The sequence below is a fragment of the Vidua macroura genome, chromosome Z, assembly GCF_024509145.1.
Source record: "Vidua macroura isolate BioBank_ID:100142 chromosome Z, ASM2450914v1, whole genome shotgun sequence".
NCBI lineage: Eukaryota > Metazoa > Chordata > Aves > Passeriformes > Viduidae > Vidua > Vidua macroura.
In genome coordinates this window covers 21802578-21821526 of record NC_071611.1, presented here as the reverse complement: position 1 = coordinate 21821526, position 18949 = coordinate 21802578, and the positions used below count along the sequence as shown (strand labels likewise).

At 38.7% G+C, this 18949-nt stretch overlaps 1 long non-coding RNA gene across 1 annotated transcript; it reads left to right on the top strand.

Moving 5' to 3' along the window:
• Nucleotides 1–10509: 10509 nt before the first annotated feature.
• LOC128822019 (uncharacterized) lies at nucleotides 10510–16553 on the top strand. Its single transcript, XR_008441319.1, has 4 exons — nucleotides 10510–10581; nucleotides 12845–13047; nucleotides 15051–15111; nucleotides 16470–16553. It is a non-coding gene; the product is annotated as an uncharacterized LOC128822019 (long non-coding RNA).
• Nucleotides 16554–18949: the final 2396 nt, after the last annotated feature.

The following is an 18949-nucleotide window of genomic DNA, read 5'->3' as shown; positions in this document are numbered from 1 at the left end:
AATCCTTTGATACATTTTCCTGTTTTTTTTCCCTGTTACCTGTTTTTCCCTGTTACTGATTTCTGTTACCTCACAAGTCCCTAGCTCATCTCTGTAAGACTAGAAGTGTGACCCAGTATGGCTAGCACAGTTCAGAGCCACTGGCAGTGGCCCTTGCTAGCACCCTCTCCCTCTAACCTTGGCCTGTTATACCACAGCTTGCCAATGTGATGGGTGTCTCTGTCCTGTCAGATCTAATTTAAAGCTCTGTCAATGAGCCCTGCTAGTTCCATTCAGTGCAAACTGTATACTGCAGTATTTTCAATCTTGTGAGCCAAATTGTCCTTAAACAGATGGATCTAATTGTGATTTACGAGTGCTTGTCTCAGGAAACAGAATTTGGCTATGAATTTGATGCATGTGTGGGAGTGGGTGTGCAAGTCTGCCTGGGTATATGTGCAGATATTATTGACGTAAAACCCTCCAGGGCTCACTGGGCAAAGAGAGAGAAAAAGGCTGGTTTGTTGATCTATTGCTTGGATTTTAGCGTGTCCATGAGAAAGAAGTTATAAGACAATACTGAATCAGTTCATTATAGTTCATTGTATTGTGTTAATCTATTTTAAATAATGGCAAATGCTATTGACATCCTAGTCAAGAGACAATATCAGTTTTTTTGCTTTTTATAAAATTCTAAAAAGAAATTTGTATTGTTCCCCTGTGCCAACAGGACTGAAAATAGTGCAATCCCTATAAAAAATAAGAAAATTTATGTCCTTCTGTGTTAGGTGTGAATCTCACTGGCTAACATACAACACTAAAACTGCTGAAATGCTTTCTGAATCACTGAGCTGTTTAATTTAAACAAGAAAATACATTTATAGGTTAATGCATACTGAACTATGAGCATATGCATTCCTCTTGAATTTATTCTGCACATTTTGTGAAAACATGAGAGTTCCAGATAGGAACTGAATGTGTAGATAGATTATACAATTTTTCTGCAAGAAGGCTATCTTTACAAGGCTTTGAAAATGTCCACTGATTCCTCCAGCTTCCCAAGCAAACTATCTGAGTAATAGCCGTGCTCATAAAAGCTACTGCCTCATCACAGCTGATAGACCTGATGCTCTGTGTCAATGCTAATCCTTACCATCACCTAGTTCAGCCATTTTCATAGCTGAATCCAGACTTCTCATGAGCTTTACTATTAATCTTTGATCTACTTTGAAATGGCTGATCAGAGCCATGAACTTAACAACTCTAGCAATTGCTGTCAATGATTTTATAACACCCTGAAATGAAATGGACTGTTTTTTAATAACACCTTCTAATAATTGCATTAATGCAACTGTCAAGCACATTGAAATTCAATACAACTTCAGTTTGATCTGATAATCTGAATAAGGTGCTGGTTGAAATGAAATTCTGATTGGTGCTTGGCTCACATTTCCAGAATATACAATAAGCATTTTATCAGAATTATAATTTTAAACCCTCTTTAAACTTCTGTGATATTCAGGTTTATACTAAGTTGTGTCTGAAAATGTAAATGTGGTATTTGATTCTGCTACTCCGTCGTACCTTGCAATTATCTTGAATCCTTTACCAATTATACTCAATCAGATGCTGTATTGACTGCAGAAGAGATTTCAAGATCTGCCTCACAGCTACTTCTCATTATTATAATCAAAAGCATATGTTTTGTGATGAGCTCTGTGCTTTCAAATGGAGTTTGGGAAAAAGGACTTCTTATTTGTTGACAAAATTCAGTTTCAAGGGTTTCTAGTCTTTCACAAGTTGCCTCTGAATAAATTTTGATTTTTCAAAATTTATTATGTTTATTCTAAATGACACTTAAGTATTTAATTTTGGCTATTTATTAAATGTGTGAAAACCCCTCAATGAAATGACCCAAGTTGCCTGTAGCTGATCGGAACTGGGAAACAATTTTTTACAAAAGGCATGAAACATCCACACCCATATGTGAGGAGTATTTAATTGCCCCTGATTTTCTGGTTGTGGGTTTTTGTTTGTTTGATTGTTTGTTTATGGTTTTGGGTTTTGTTTGCTTTGTCTTGTTTTGGTTTTTGTTTTAACATTATAGAATGTTATATAAGTGGATTTCTTTCTTCCTGCTACCCTTATATAATATTTTAAAGTGGATGTTTATGCAATTTACAAACAAGAAGAGACAGTGACAGAGGAATTGTATTATTAACATTTAACTCCAGCAACATGACTTTTGATATTTTCCTTCTTATTCTCACACAAAGATCTACTTCTGCTCTCAAGGTACATCCTGAAGATACTGATATATCAAAGAATTGAGTATGGAAGAGGACCTCAGGAAGATAATCTTTTTCACTTGCCTAACCTCTCTGAATGAAACTTAATCTGTGTAATTTCTCAAACAGTCATTTGTCCAATCTGTTTTTAAAAATTCTTAGTACCAGAGACTTCGTGACATCCCAAGACAATTTATGCTAGTAATTTACTGTTTCTACAGATATAGGATGCTTCATTGCTTTACTTGAAACTATACTTATGTTTTATTGCATGCTTTATAATAGCCCTTCTATGTCTACCTGCTTATCCTGCAGTCATCTCATGTAGTTCTCAACACCTTTCAAGCACTGAGTAGCAGAGCAGCAGAGGCTTTGCTGTGTACACTGGAGGTGATAGTTTACATAACAAACTATGTGCTTGCTAAAGCATCCCAGGGTAATATATGCTTTTCCTGAACCACTTTAACAGGAGTTACTTATATACAACAGGGCTTACTCATTATCAACTCATTGAAAATAGTTTTCTCCATATTTTCTAAACAGTTATTGCCAGTCCTGCCTAAGTATGTGCCAGGTAGCTACCTTAATGAATAATGAAGCCTCTGCAATTCATGAAGTTACTCTTCATGAATTCATTATGAATAGCTTGATGCATTGGATTTTACTTTTCCAGGCAGGTTCTCAGGAACACCAATAAATTCTTTAGGTTCACTTTATGTTTAAATTCTATTCTCCACTATATATGTACAGTTATCTGTGAATTTGTAGAAGGGCTATAGGGGTGGCTTCTGTGCAAAGCTGATAGAAGCTTCCCCCATGTCTGACAGAGTGAATGCCAGACAGATCCAAGACAGTCTCATTGATGGCTGAGACCATACACATCATCAGCCTCTGGGATAATATATTTAAGTAGCAGGAAAAAGTTATTGTGCAGGAACAACTGTGCTCAGAGAAGAGAGGAGTGAGAATGTGTAAGACAGCTCTGCAGATGCCAAGATCAGTGAAGAAGAGGGAAGAAGTGTGCCAGGTACCAAAGCATAGTTTTCCCTGAAGCTTGTAGTGAAGACATGGTGAGGAAGGCTGTTCCTCTGCAGCCTGTGGGCAGCAGTAGATCTGAAAGATGCTGTGACCCCATGGAGAACCTTGTGTGGAAGCAGACTCCTGCCAGGTGCTGCGGCCATGTGAAGAGAGGGGCACACAATGAAGTGAGTTTTCTGGCAGGACTTGTGACCCTGTGGGAGACCCGCGCTGGAACAGGCTGTTCCTGAAGGACTGCATTCCATGGGATGGACCCATACTGCAAGTTGGGAAAGAATTGCAGCCTGTGCGAAGGACTCATGTTGGAGAAGTTCCTGGAGGACTATCTTCCATGGGAGGGATCTCCTACTGGAGCAGGGGAAAGAGAAGAAAGAAACAATGAGACAATGGTGGTGAACTGACTGTAACTACCATTCCCCATCCCCTTGTGCTACTCAGGGGTAGGAGGTAGAGAATTCACAAATGATGTTGAGCCGATGAAGAAGGATGGGGTGGGGGACAGGTGTATTAAGGTTTGTTTTCATATCTCATTACCCTATTCTGATTTGATTGATAATAAATTAAATTAATTTCTCTGGGTCTGTTTTGTCTGTGACCCTAATTGGCAAATGATCTGTCCTTGCCCTTATCTCAATCTATGAGCTCTTCACTGTATTTTTCTGCCTCTGTAGAGGTAAAATCAGGGGTGGTAGAGCTGCTTTTGGGCTCCTGGCATCTAGCCACATTCAATCCACCACAGAAGATAAGTAAATATCTCTTTACCATTACAATATACACATGCCATTCATAAAATACTGAGTAGGTACAGATCCAGGACAGGTAGCTCATACAATGTATCTTTAGTTGCCTTACTCCAGACTTCAAACCTTTCAGTCACAACACATTCTCAACATAATCTTTGATGGCTTTAGTGAGCATCAAACACTTTACTAAATACATATAATAAAATTCATTAATATTTCTTACTTATCTCATTTTTTAGTGGATTCTGCCAGCTCTAGTTCATATGTCATAGAGGCAGCATACATGTCCATGTACTTCTCTTGAATTTCCTAGGGTTAATTCATGATAATTGTACATTACAAAGTAAGATAGTAATTCTGCAGTTTAAAAAGCTTCAGTACAGATTCTCAGGGACGCAATATTGACAATGACTTGTGTCTCTGTCCTCGTTCTTCATTCTCCAAAGCACTGATGTATGTATAAAAACTACATAATACTTTGAACAGCATATATTAAAAATATTAATTCAACAATATCTTAGTCTGTGCAATGGTTTACTATTAATTGGATTATTATGACAAATTAATTTAGAAGAAATTTCACAGGTGCTTGCCATTAGTGTGAATACTAAAAATGTACCAAAAAATGTAACATTAGATGTATTCACAGCTAGAGGAGAATAACGTAACTTGCTTATGAAAAACAAAAGATAAGAGAAAAGTTCACTGCCAAAAAATATATTCTACATGTGTGCAAGTAGATAGCATATGTCCAGACATAAAGACCATGTAAGAAATTCCAGAGCCACAGGAAATTCTGTATTCATCACATACCTTGGACTTCCTAACCTGCTCTCTGTTCACTAATCCAGCTTTCTTAGGATTCATTTTGACATTCTGAGTTCCTAAATATACTCAAACACATGTAACTCCTTCAATAAAATTCCTAGAGGAATGTTGTCTTTCCTGCGTTAAAATTTACCGGCGTGTACCCAGATTGCACAAAATTTCATCCTGGACCAAGAATAGGTTTGAATTTCAATATTCAAGATTTCTAATGGTTAGTGCAGGAGTCTTGTGTACTTGGAAAGCTAAATATCACAGAATTTTGGATATATATAAACATTTTAAATTCTAAATTTTCAAACTATTTTCACTTTACTAGACTGCCTTTTCATAAGTGGCATAACATGTACCCAGCTGAGAAAAGTAAACCTGAAACTGTTTGAAGTGTTGAGAGAGACGGTAGGCAGATAGGTAGATATCACTGCAGATTTCTCAGACATAAATAATTTTCTATTTGTTTTAGTCATTAAATTACAAATAAACTTATTAATATAACTTAAATAAATTTTATTAATGTCTTTGAGGTTCTTGGACTGCATGTACACTGAATGAATTATAGGTGACATCTTTCCTGTATTTGAAAGACTGAGTTTTAGAATAAGTTTAGAAAACATGCTCTCTTTGGGTATGCTGAAAAAGTCTTTTCTACCAAACTAGTTACAAGGCAAGCAAGTATGGTAGAATTTTCTTTCAGACTCTGCAAGTGTCAGTATGTGATATAATAGTGCTCTTTCTGCACTAATATAAATATGAGAATGTATTTGATTTGACTATAATGTATTTGATTTGACTATAAACTATCATTTTTAAGTTAATCAAAGTGATTCTCTTGTATGTCTCAGTGCTGCGCCGAAATAACAAAGTAAAAAATCCTGTCACAATTCTTCATAACTGGAACTGAGAAAGAAAAACCTACCACAAATTTATACAGCAAAGCCATGACAAATTTCTGTTCTAGATGAAACAAAGTCAGCCTTTGCTAAATGTGTGTATGGTAAAAGAAGAAAAAAATATTAGCCAGCCTGAGCATACAGATTAGGAGATATGCTGTATTTACAGTGCTGCTTCTCTGAGGAAACATGTGACTCAAAATAGCAAGAGAATCACAATAACAAAAGATATACAAACCCCATTGACTTTGTAGCTTAAATACAAATTATAGATTGTAAATAAGATTCACTGGAATTTAATATTGCAAAGAACTGGTATGGTTTTGAACAACAAGGGGATAAAATCCACTGTGCACTACAGAATTCACCTTTGCTGCTCACGGACGTTTTAGGCTGTTTTCCCACCCATTTGCTGTCTGCTCGTATGTCAATGACATTCTGTCATTTACATTAATGTCATCTGAGTTTTGTTGTCATAGCTATAGATGGATCAATGCCTAACATTATGCTAAACAATGGGAAACAAACCTGAAGTTATCTGAAGTTTGCAGCACAGAGAATTTGAATTTTAGGGGATTTTTTAATGCACATTTACAGGATTAAAGAAATAAATATTTTTCCTCAGTATCTTATTAATATCTTCTTTTTTCCCCAGGTAAATTTTTCTAGCTTTTAACAGTGCACTGCCAAGCAGTAATATTGGAAGCATATTTGTCTCAGAGCAAAAGTTTTACTGCTATTCCATTTGAATATTTTCCAAACATTTACTTCTTGTAACATCACAGTAAGCTCCTACAAGAATGGAATGTAAGGGAATTTAACCAGCACACAGCATAAACTCCAGATTAATTTTTTTTTTAATTTGGATATCTCCAAGAACACCCCCAAATGCAACCCTAGTAGTCATACAAAAGGATCATAAGTATCTGAAAATGATACTTAAGATTATTTTTCTCTCAAAATATCTAAAAATATTATTTTATTAAAAATAAATTGATACTCGTCTTTCAAGGTCTTGATTCTAAGACCTAAAGCTGGTGAAATGTAAATGTCTTTGGCATCTTACTGGGTTATCCCACCAAAGCTTCTTTCTGCTAGCATTTTTCAAGTTGCAGAAGAGGAGATCATCTAAGCAATTGAACCTTTATTTAGTCAGATTTCGACTCCTCACTTAAGGAATAAGACTTTCAAATTTTTGTTGCAATGTTTTCTGATTAAAAAATACTGTGCAATTTTGCTAATTTATGGATTTTTTTCATTTAAAAGGAATAACCTTTTTTTTTTTTTTTTTTTTTTTTTACTGATAATTTCTTGGGGATCTTCACAAATTTTCTATGCCCTGTTTTGAAGTCTTTTGTATGTCCACAGGAACCTTGTCTGTAACATAGTGGTGATGTCTGACTGGACGATTCAGGAACAGGATAAGGATTTCACTGTGCTGTATTGAGTATTCAATTTGTATGCATGCTTATCTACTCAGTGTGAAGAACAGTTTCTACAAGCAATAGATTAAATTTTTCTGTTGGAAAGCAACTAATGCAAGCCATAACAAAGATGATTAGCCCAGGTTTAAAATATATACTCCATATTGATGCTAATAATGGTAATACAGAAATGAGTTATATTTTGCATTCCTCGAATAGAGGAATATACGTGAACTGAATAATGAAAGGCTGTTTAAGTACATTCATTAGCACTATTTACATGGGAAAATTCTATACAACATGGAAAAATGGAAATTAAAAGTTGATTTTTATAGTCATGTGGACGAAATTAGATTATAAATTGTTCACATTAGCTGAAATATTCTTTTACTTTCAAAGTATAATAGAAAATAAATCAAGCCACACTTACACATTTATATATTAGCTACATTTGTCTCAGGAACTCTTACTAACCAGTTCAAGTATGTGATTGATAAATTTGTAACTCTAGACTCTGAATTTGCTGAGCATGGATTTTCACACAGTATAATTTCTTTCAAATTTCCTCAGAAGAAAAAATTGTTGTTGTCTTCTCTCATTCTGTCAGTCTAAGAGTTCTGTAAAGCAGATCTCTTTATTTAGCAGTTTTCTGAGATGTTGACCCAATATAATTATAATTTTAGGCATGATATTCCCACTGTTTACAGCCAAACAGGATATAAAGATGTCACATCATCAAGCAAAATTTTTTCTTCATTATGCTGCTCATATATTCTTTTAATGTAAGAATTTTTGTGCCATTGACTTGCAGCTCATATATTAGTATTAATTCTAATGTAAACATATGCACAATCGCATCATAACGTAGTGGACTGCTGTTGAACAGACCCTGAAGTCTTTTCCAATTTCTTTCAGTTTAGAAGTACATAAATAAGAAAAACAAATTTGAATACATTTGTAATTAGAGATGAAAAATACGACTGTATGCTGGATTTTTTTTTCACTTCAATGACTTGTGGTTGTCTATTTCCCTGTGCAATATATCAGAAAATAGAGCTATCCCATGTGCTTGAGGCTTAATCTTATCCTTGGCATGAGCAGATCCCAGAGCCAAATATTCAAAAATTAAGTTTCCTTTCTTCCCTTGTGTTGTGTGTTGACAAGTGCATTATGATCCATTTGTATAAATGATCTTCAAATAGCTGTCAGTAAGAGCTATGTTTAAACATTGCCATGAAAATTCCTAAACAGATCAGATTACAAGAGCAAACTGTCAAAGAAAGGAAGTTATCAGGTAAGCAAAATTCTTGTGTCTTTCATGAACACAGGGAACAGTCCTATCTGTTGGATTTCTAAAGCTATAGTATCTCAGTCAGAGAAAGAACAAATGATGGAGAGTAACGCCAGATTCCTTAAGACCTAGGAAGCCAGCCCTTAAAGAAGTATGCAGCAATGTTTCAAATATAATTTACAGAAACACAGAGTATTCTGAGTTGGAAGGGACCCACAAGGATCATTTAAGTCCAACTCCTAAGTGAATGGCTCCTGGGGATCTTGGCATTACAAACGCCATGCTCTAAGTGAGCTAATCTCATAATACTGGTGGAGATTGAAAGCTGAGGTTCTGCTTCTTTGGAGGATCAATAAACAAAACATTTTGATAGAAACAGTATAGATATTTTTCAAACTTTTAAAGAATAAGAATTCAGAGAGTTTAAATGGTGCTTGCAGTGTATACATGCACTGTGCCAACTAGTGCTTGATCTCTCTGATACTTTGTTATTTCAAACTGGCAATCTATCTAGCTCTAGAGACACTTCTTAGATGGATTTATGTTTTAATTACTCTCCAGATTTGCCCTTACATATTACCTTGTGTCACAGGTACAGCACTCAATCTTGACTGAATGTCTGTAGTTTGAACCTGACCCCATCTTGTCTCTTTCAGCTATAGCTAACTGACTCTGAGCCAATGCTCTATGGGCAAGAGCCAATTGCCAGTTCATCACCCTTCTAAATACTGAATAATTTGCATGACTACAGGGATTCTGAATAATCTCAGAGGATGAGAAGCCAGCAATGTGAGGTATTTATAGATGGGCACGATGACAGTTTTTAACAAGCTGTACATATCCGACCCTAGGGCAAGCCTACACAAAAGTCCTGTTTAGAGAAGTGATACTTTGATGGCATCTGCCTAGCTTTAGCATTATCTGATTTTGATATATGCAGGGAAAACAAAGCAAGGTACAGAAAACTGTCATGGGCAAGGGAATACCAAAAGTTGTGGACTACAGTTGCCTTTTCGCAGTGGATAGATGTGACAAGGGGAGAATACAGCTGAATATTAACAGCTTTACATTTCTGCAACAAGTGACGTACTTGAAAAAAGCTAAAAATGAATTCAGCAACTACTATTTCACTTTAGCAATGCAGAAAGTCAAAGAGAGTGGCCTGGGATGGTGTGACAATGAGGCCTGTGATGATACATAGGGACATGTAAATTAGCAAGAAAAAAATTAGGGAAGACACTGTTGCCTCAGTGTAACAAATCCGTGGATGTCTGCACCATTCAGAAGGCTGAAGTATGAGGAAGTTGGTCTGTGAGACTGGGCTTGGAGTACCCTGTATGTAATTGGAGTCAGGGTCTCACTTCCTGAAGTCCCTAGTGCTGGTTGTGGCTAGTTGTGGAAAGGCTTTGTACAGAGTACAGAATGATGCAAGAAGAAGGAAGGAGAGCCAGCAGATCAATACCTGACTCTGTTCCTAGCGTCACTGGCAAAATTGTGCATTCTTTGATCATGGGTTGATTTACATGACCTGCTTGCAACAGATGGGGTACACTTCTAACAAAGGAGGAAAAGAAACTTGCACAGGATTTAACAACACTCATTGAGAGAATTTTAGACTAGATTTGAAGGAGAAAGGGATAAAATCAGGCCTGCTAGAGATAAGCTTGAGGGCAGCATGACATTTTTTGATGGGTGGTGTACTAGCGAGGTCTATTATGTGGCCATCTCAGTAGAGGTAGAGAATGAAGACCATGCAACGGCAAAGACGTGTGGGCTGTTGATGCCTTGGAAACCACAGATGTGCCTGCAAATGGTGACATAAGCAGTAGAGCTTCTCTCCCTGGAAAGATGGCAGGATCAATATCCCAAATGAGCTGCTTCTACACCAATGCACACAGCACGGACAAGAAATGGAGGAGCTGGAAGCCACTGTGCAGCAGGAATACTATGACATCGTCAACATCACAGAATCATGGTGGGATGGTTCAGGCAACTGGAATGCTGCAACGGAAGGCTTTGAAATCTTCAGAGGGATAATGAAGGGAGGAGGTGGGGTAGACCTGTGTGCTAGGGAGTATTTTGGCAGTCCAGAGCTTAATGAAGGTTAACAATAGGTTTAAGTCCTTATGGGTCAGGGAGTTGGGGAGAAGGCTTACAGAGCAGATATCCTAGCTGAAGTCTGTTATGGACCTCCCAGCCAGAAGGGAAGGACAGAAAAAAAAATATTCCATAAGTAGCTGGGATAAGTCTCATGATCATTAGACCACCTTATTTTCAGGGGGGGGGTTCAGCTTAGCAGATGTTTTCTGGAAATACAACACAGCTGGAGGTTTGTGGACTGTGTGAAAGTAACTTCCTGTCACAGCTGGTGAGGAATCCAGCTGGGACATATTGTTGTTAATACTTTCCCCTGCAGCCCTCTGGAGTTACAAGGCTAGCCCAGATCTGAGAGAACTTTGGGGGAAAATATTACAGGGTTAAGGCAAAGATTCCAAAAGAGGCTCTAACCCCTGATGTAGTCCAAGATGTTTATTCCATAGGAGGAAGAGGGAAAGAGAGGGAAAGAGCGGGAAAGAGCGCGAACAGTGGAGGAGCATGGCCTTTTCTACCCTCCTGTTCAGGAAAAGACAATTGGCTCCCAGCCACTTAGGTCCAGAAAGGAAGGAAGGGTTAAACTAACATGGTTACAGCTACAGGGGTCTCAGCGGGGGGGGGGGGGGGGGGGGGCGGGGGGAACCATTCCCCAGAGCAATGCAACATGTTGTTTGTGAACAGAATGGACATGTGACTGATATAAAGGTTGGAGATAATTTTGGGCACAGCACCTATGAAATTACATTTTTTTATTCTTAGAGAAGTAAGGAGCAGATTCAGCAAAAGTGCAACCTTGGCCTTCCAGAGCTCAAACTTAGGCCTGTTTAGGAGACTGGTTGAGAGATTCCCTTGGGAGGGAGTTATGAAGGGCAAAATAGTCCATTAAATTTGGACATTCTTTAGGAGGAAATCCTAAAGGCTCAGGAGCAGGCTGTCCTGATGTGCTAAAAGATGAACCACTAGGGCCGTAGACATACTTGACTGAACACTGAACTGTGGCTGGAAGTGAGGAATATAAAAAGAAACCTGGGAGTCCTGGTCCATGGCAAGTTGAACATGAGTTGGCAGTGCCCTGGCAACCAGGAGGGCCACCCACGTTCTGGGGGGCATCAGGCACAGCATCACCAGCCAGTCACAGACAAGGGAAGGGATTGTCCTGCTCTGCTCTGCCCTAGGGCGGCCTCACTTCGAGTGCTGGGGGCAGTTTTGGAAATTAAAACACAAAAGAAAAAACACAGTTATTAGAAAGGATCCAAAGGAGGACTCTGAAGATGGTGAAGGGCCTGGTGAGGAAGCCATCTGGGGAAGCGGCTGACATCCCTTGGCTTCCTCACCCTGGAGAAGATGGGTCTGAGAGGAGACTACATCACAGTCCACAGCTTCCTCATGAGGGAGAGCACTGGGGCAAGCACTGATCTCTTTCCTGGTAGCCAGTGACAAGAGCTGAGGGAATGGCCTGAAGCTGTGTCAGGGGAGGTTTAGGTTGGATATCAGGAAAAGGTTCTTCACCCAGAGGGTGCTTGGACACTTGAACAGGCTTCCCAGGGAAATGGTCACAGCACAAGCCGGACAGAGTTCAAGAAACATTTGAACAATTCTCTCAAGCACATGATGTGATTCTGATCAATCAGGGGATGGTCCTGTGCAGGGCTAGGAGCTGAACTCAATGATCCTTGTGGGTCCCTTCCAAATCAGGATATTCTGGGGTCCTACAATTCTATGAAAATTTTTGACCTCTGAAAAAAGAAACTCAGGAGGACTACAGCATGTCAGGAACTTAAACAGGGAGGAAATTAGAAACACCAAAACCAGAGTAGACCCTAATCTGGCTACTGTAGTAAAAGACAATAAAAATGTACATATAAACACATTAGTGATAAAAAGAAGGCTAAGAAGAATCTTCATTATTAGATGTGAGGGGAAGCAGAGTAACCAAAGATGAGGACACAGTTGACAGGTTGAGGTATTCATGCCTTCTTTGCCCCAGTTAGTTGCCTCAATCTTTGCCTCACACCTGTTGTTCTGTGAGGACTCATCCCCCTAAGGTGGAAAACAGGGGTGGGGAGCAGAAAGAAGCCCCCAGAAGGCAAGGGAAATGGTCAACCTGCTATGCACGAATCTATGGGGCTGGGTGGGATACACCTAAGGATACTGAGGGAGCTAGTGGAAATGCTTGCTGAACCACTTTGCATCTTTTAGCGATTTCTTTATAAGCCCTTTTAGAAGCAGTTGTGGCTAACCGGGCAGGTTTCAGGTGACTGGAAATTGGCAGGTGTGACACATCTACAAGAAGGGCCAGAAGGACTGGGGAACTGCGGACCTATTTTTCTGTACTGAGGAAGGTCATAGAGCAGATCATCCTGAGTACCATCACATGGCAAGTTCAGGACAACCCAGGAATGTCAGAGCCAGCCAGGCTCTGGTTTGTGAAAAACAAGCCCTGCCTTGATCAACCTGATCCCCTTCTATGACAGGGTGACACATTTAGTGATTGAGAGAAAGGCTATGGATTTTGTGTGCCTTTAACTCATTAAAGCCTTCGCCACTTTCCCACAACATCCACCTGGAAAAACTCTCTGCTCATAGCTTTGACACACACTGTTCAGTGGGTAAAAACCTGGCTACATGGCTGGGCCCAGAGATTGGTGGTGGATGGAGTTACACTCAGCTGGTGGCCAGTGACAGTGGTGTTCCTCAGGGCTTAGTACAGGGGCCAATTCTGCTTAATATTGTTATTGATGATGTGGATGAATGGATCAAGTGTATCATCAGTAAATTCACAGACAACATCACACTGGGCAGGACTGATGGTCTGCTGCAGGGCAGCAAGGCCCTGCAGAGGGATCTGGACAGGATGAATGAATAGGTTGAGGATAGTGTTCTGACAAAAGAAAATATTTGGGTGTGCGGTTGGGTCACAACAACCCACAGGCTGGGGCAGAGTGGCCCACAGAAAAAGGCCCTGGGGGTGCTGGTGACAGCAGCTGAACATGAGCCAGCAGTGCCCAGGTGGCCAAGAATGCCAATGGCATCCTGGCCTGTACCAGTAATAGTGTGGCCAGCAGGAGCAGGGCAGGGATTTTCCATTGTACTTGGCACTGGTGAGGCCACACCTTGAATCCTGTGTTCACTTTTGGGACTTTCACTGAAGGAAAAATGTTGGGGTGCTGGAGTGAATCCTGAAAAATTCCACAAAGCTGTTGAAGGGCCTGGGGGACAAGTCTCAAGAGGAGCACCTGAGGAAGCTGGGGTTGTTTAGCCTGGAGAAAAGGGAAGTGATAAGGGACCTTTTAATTCCCTGCAACTACCTGAAAGGAGGTTGTAGTGAACAAGGAGTTGGTTTCCTCCCAAGTACCCAGCTTCAGAAGAAAAGTAAATGGCTTTAAGTTGCATCAGGGGAGGTTCAGATTGAACATTAGGAAAAATTTCTTCACCAAAGGGTGGTTAGGCATTGGACCAGTCTGCGCAGGGAAGTGGTTGAGTCACCTTCTGCAGGAGTATTTAAGAGACCCATAGATGTGGTGCTTAGGAATCTAATTTAGTAGTCATCTTTGGCTAATAGTTGGGTTGATGACCTTAGAGGTCTTTTCAGTGTAATTTATTCTATGACTCTATGCATGTGTGTGTGTCTCAGTGGGAGATTAGAAAAATTTCTGATCCCACTTAGGGAATAAATTTTAGATGTTATGCCCCTGAGATACTGCAGGTCCTCCAGCCCCAATTCCTCTGTGCTAAAATCTGTGATATCTGTATATATAAGAGCTTTTTAAAAGTTGATCTATTTTAGACATCAGAGGGACATTGAAGAGACAGATGAAACATCCAGGACTGCTCTCTTCAGAGTTATTTTTTATTTCCACTGTATTACTCTCTTTTGTGAAAGTAAATATAGAGTTCTTTTCTCAGAGAGCCTGTCTTTTTTTTTTTTTTTTTTTTTTTTTTTTTTCCTACGCTTCCTTTCATCCAGGTCCTCCTACTCTGGTTACATTTGAGTATTTTCCTGAGTGGTCAATACTGGTTTTATTTCAGACAGCCATGACAGTGATAACAGTCTACTTACCTACTTCGGGAATCCGAAACACCTACTGACACACCTACCGATTAGGACATAGTTACAATAGATAAATCCGCCTGGCAGAGTGTAAAGGATGAGTCTTCTATTCAAGTGTGCCCCTAGACCCCACATGGGTGAAAAGTTCATGGTAGCCCTATCTTGGAGTCTATCTCCTCACCAGATGAAACACAAAAGTGAGATGAAGGAAGTATATCAGTTGGGCTGAGATGTGCAGTGATCTCCTTGGAGGGTGCAGTGCCATGCATTAACAAATATGACTATTAGACACACTAAAATAATTGAATCATTTGAACTGAAATAATTTAAAATCTACCTTTTTTCCCAGACTCATTCAAGTAGTTTCCTCATACTTGAACTATAGCCTTCTGGCGCTACAACTTTTTGTCTTTTCCTTAAAACACAGGTATCGGCTCATCTTGACATCTGGAGAAAAGAAAGAGAGGTATCAAAATTAAATGTAACTAGTAAGTAGTATCTGCTTGCTTTTTTAAAGGCAAAACAATAAACCTCAGATGAAGGAACTGTTTTGTTTGTGATCTAAGTACAGAAACAAGAATAATTTGAATCAGATATATCTGTGCTGACTCAAATGTAAACAGAACTGATAAGGTATTAGTCAATAAAAGACTTTTCCAAATTTTTCCCTATCAAGTAAAAGAAAAGCATTTGCTCTTTATCCCATAGCAATGAACCAAGTGTCACATTCTCAGTGTGATTGGTCCATTAGGCAAATGGGATTCTCTCAAATCTCACAGATGAAGTGCCAAGCTGAAAACAGCCTCCTCAATATGTGTACCTTTTGCTTTTAACCTGTTTTCCAAGATACAACCCTAATACAACTAGGGCAAGCAAGATGCACAGGGATGCATCACGTTACATCTCTGGATCTCAAAGGTCAGCTCTATAAGAAACACTCTAAGTGCTTTTAACTTGCTGTTTTTATTTTAACTTACTTTTAGTGTACATTGCATCCATCTATCTCACTGCAAATTGGTGGAGTTTTTCCTGTGGGAATCACGTGATTTACAGAGCTGGCTATGGAGACTAGAAATCTGCATGTGTCTGCTCATTTGTTTCATTCTGACTGTCCTGATTTTTGGTTTTTTTTTTTTTTTTTTTTTTTTTCTTTTTTTTTTTTTTTTTTTTGTGATTTTTTTTGTTTTTGTTTTTTTCCCTTTATTTTTTTTCCCAAAATTCTGGACATAACTTCCAGTTGTTCAATTTCCTTATATTCTATATCAGTGTCCAAGTGTCTGTGCTTGCTAGCCCTTGAAAGTTATTACACCTTGTCCATTCACATTATCTAGTCTCTACAAGGCTGCCTGTGAGCTTCTTAGGAACATATTGGACATATTTTGGGTCATCCCCTGCCAGTGATGATTTTTTTACTGTTCTTACTCACTCTGCCGTTTTTGACCATCCACTGCCTAGTTTCATCTTGGGGAGAACTGTACTCACACAGGTATTTCACAAACAGCCCAAAATGGCAAGCTGTATACTGTTGCAGAGCAATGATTTTGCATTCTGATGCAATGAAAGCAGGAAAATACTCCAATATTTACAGTTAATATAATTGAAACATGAAGCAGAATATAAGTGTTTAGTGATATCAAAACTTTCTGGGGGTGATTATCAGTAGATGGAAATATTTACCAAAAAAAAAAAAAAAAAAAAAAAAAAAAGGAAATGTATCAACAGATAAGTGATGAAACAAGGAATAAAATAGAAAATAATGCAGAAAGTATGATTGAATCCCACTTCTGCTAGGGTGGGTGCTTTGTTATCCCCCAGTACTTCTGAATCTTCACCTTTATTTTCTTAGGAAACAGGCATGAGGAATGAAGACTTTTTTTTCAGACAGCTGCACTGAATCCATTCTCCACCACATAAAAAACAATTCATTTGAGCTACTGCTGTCTGTCATTGTGTTCCTTTTTTTCTTCTTATCACCTTGCTTAAATTTGAAGGAAGCAGAAAGTTCACCTATGTCGTTTCAGCTGGCTGCTGAATTTCTTTCTCAGTTTTTTAATGGAAGCAAAAATAGCTCCCAAGATTGAGCACTAGGTGTCCTGAGGCTTTCTTGGTTAGTAAATGGAGATGACAAGACTGGAATGTATTCAATCTGTTGCTGTCTCCTGGGCATCATTTATAGATTCTCTGTCAACCCACAAGATCCTCTACTACTATGAACAGTGTAATTAGATTACAATTAAAGTTAATCACAAATCTATAAAAGGAGCTTCCAAATATTGACAATGATTAAGAAAGTGAAATTACCATATATAGCTAATTAATTCATGGTTATAAAACTGTGAAAGGAAATGAATTCTTAAAGCTCCTTATAATCCTGGTAACAGAAATTGCTCTTTCCTACTTCCAGACTCAGCAATTATTTGTGTATCTATGATATCCTGGAGGAGGTGATTATTTATAAAATATAAAAATAGTGTTTTCTGTCTCCTTCAGTTCTCTTCTAAAAAGTGTGTTAAAGTAGTACTTTCCTACACAAAATATAAATCGTATCCATGTATTCCAAGTCATCTTTCCACAATACCATCACCCTCCTGGGGCTGCAGAGAGCACCTCAGAAAGGAAGATTAGCCAAATATAAAGTGTTTGCCATAAGAAAAAGGTAGAAGAAAAAATAAATATTATTTTGCTGATTTTTTTCTCTTTTTTACAGTCATTACTCACATCTTACCCATGCAAGATGTATGCCAACTTGGAAAAGGAATCTTCATGTTGCTTGTCATTCTTTATTTGCTTATCTGTATTACTCTCCTGCTAGAGACTGAAGCATTACTGTTTCAGACATTGTCCAAACAGGAAGCAAAATGCTGGTTCTTGCTTCAAAGGACTCACAATACCCCAAATGGATATATACAAGAAAGCAATGACATAATAAGAATGAATGGCAATAGTAGCAGTACGTCTACAACACTGTGTTTTGTGGGTTTGTTTTTTCTAATGGGTAGGAAAAAATAAGAAAATTTCAATACATGATGCTGAACAAAAATTAAGTATGATAAGGAAGCAGTATTATGGATGTTTATGGGAAAGTTTTGGCTTCATGTAATGAGTGGTATGGGGGAAAAGCAGGAAAAAGTTTATTTCAAAATGTAGCAACTATGAGGTAAAGATATATCACGGGCCAACCTGGATGAAATATGATCTACCTAACTGCATGTCTCATACCAATAGGGTGGTATTATACTATGAGAAGTATTGAGAGAGAAGACAGATTACTGAGGCTTGATTTTATAGATTGAAGAGAGCTTGTGAAGGTGTTCAAAAACAGGAGACATCAGTGCATTCCTGGGCAAGCTGTCCTTCTCTGACAAAACGCCTATTAAGTACCAAAGGCTGCCAATGGACTGTGGTGTTTTTGAATTGTTTGCTTGCTTCCTTTCATTCATGAAGGGATCATGGAGAAATGGGCAGCAGTTTAGAGTCCATTATTGGATCTGACAGCACAAAACAATAATTGGTAGAAATGACAAAAAAGCAATACGATCATTCCTATGTTTTTCCTTCCCTGTGTGTGTGTGCACACACATCTTTTTGTGTTTAGATGTGGGTGGGGTGTGTATATTGATTTCCAGCAGAGAAGTCTGTATATCCAGAACAGTTGTAATACGTGGAAAATGCATAGTACTGAGAATTTCAATGGTGTCAATCAAGAAAACAAAGGAGCATGTCCTATAGAATTTTACACAATGTTGTAATGCAAAGTGAATTTTTCATAAGTGTTATGACAGTGACTGACCACTTGTGCTAAGCAATGGTATGGACTCACATACAATTATTTAAAATCTTCTAAGAAAATTGATCAAAATTAGAAAATGAAAGATATTTCTTATATTCCCTTATATGCCATTAAGCATTGCTGCAAAGAACTGCTAAAACTGTTTACCATGTGAAAACAAGTAGCTGTGTACATTGCCAATTACGTTGCAATTCCAGATGTTCAAGGTCATACTAGTTGGCACGCCTGCTTAAAAATTATTGAAGAAGCAGGTGGAGAATAATCTCCTAAGCAAGGTCTCCCACACTGTGAGGGGACAGACCTTCAAAGCTGGCATGGCATTTGCTCTCTGGTTGCCAGAGAAGGTCCTGCTGAAGGACCACATACACTCCAAGGAAGTCACTATGGTGGCTCTGTCCACTGCAGTATAGGAAGAAGAAACAAATCCTCAGACCACTGCAGGCCCATGAGAGCTGCCCATACATCTGCACAACCCCTTCTGCAAGCACTCCAGAGCCCAGATTAGGACTGAAACCCATCATCCATCTTACTTGGCT